We start from the raw sequence: 1,211 nt of genomic DNA, 5'->3' as shown, positions 1-1,211 counted from the left end.
CCTGATCACTGATTGAACAAATTTATTTCCTGTTTTGTTATTAATTTTATGAAATCCTAGCAGTTTGTTATAAAATCTACTGGGATCTATTGGTTTGCTGAAATGTACTTTTAATATACTAATAAGCCACTAGTTTAGCATTTAGTAAATATATTTCTTAGCAGTATTTCACTACTAAAACTATTAATACAGTACTTATTAACCTCTTAAATGTTATTTTCCTTAGCATCCATTAACTGAATTCATATTCTGTTTTCGCTCCGCTTATTTGTATTTTATGCACTCATTTACTTGTATTTTATATATTCTTTCTGTTCTTCTTAATCCTTTTTCATATTTTATAATTTTTGATGTAAAGCTGAATAAATACTAGTCAATGAATTTTGAATGTATTAAACTTGACTGAATATACTGCTACTGAATATACAGCAGAATATACTGCTACTGAATTCTAAATAGACATGCATAAATGGGCATTGGAAGGAACACACTATACCAACATTTTATTATATTGTATGATGTTCCAGAATTGTTAACAGTATAAAAAATTTAAATACTGAAATGTGTTCAGTATTTAAATTTTTTATACTGTTAACAATTCTGGAACATCATACAATATAATAAAATGTTGGTATAGTGTGTTCCTTCCAATGCCCATTTATGCATGTCTATTTAGAATTCAGTAGCAGTATATTCTGGATTCAAAGATTATCGATATAGAGTTCTACAAAGTATGTAAATAAGGCAGCATAAAGCATATAATACAAATAAAGCTCTTCTTTTCAAATTATTAAAACAGTTTATTAGTACTTTTCAGTGTATTTTCTTAAAATAAATGCTATTTTTTCCAAATATGTTAACATGGGAATATTATCTTAGATTCTTTGGGAATGTGATAACAATGGCAGATGAAGTTTTCCTGTTTAAACTTTCTACTTAAATTGAGAGTTCTGCTTCAGTAAAATTTGTTATTTTCAATTTACTAATATAGTCACACCCAACTAACTTCCTTCTGCTTTCCAGATTTCTGATTTATTATGTTTAATGTTAAATAAAAAATAATTTTAATTCAACTGTGTACATGAGGGTAATTTTGCAAAAATTAAAGATTATTATACAATGCTTATTGTAGAGATTTTAAACACACCCAAAATTTGGTTTTCCCCTAACTTTTATAAATGTGTTGCTTTTTACGTAGGGTTATCAGATGT

Source organism: Crotalus tigris, unplaced genomic scaffold (assembly GCF_016545835.1).
Source record: "Crotalus tigris isolate CLP2741 ecotype Arizona unplaced genomic scaffold, ASM1654583v1 scf7180000024401.5802323, whole genome shotgun sequence".
NCBI classification, from domain to species: Eukaryota; Metazoa; Chordata; class Lepidosauria; order Squamata; family Viperidae; genus Crotalus; species Crotalus tigris.
Note: the sequence above shows the minus strand (reverse complement) of the source record.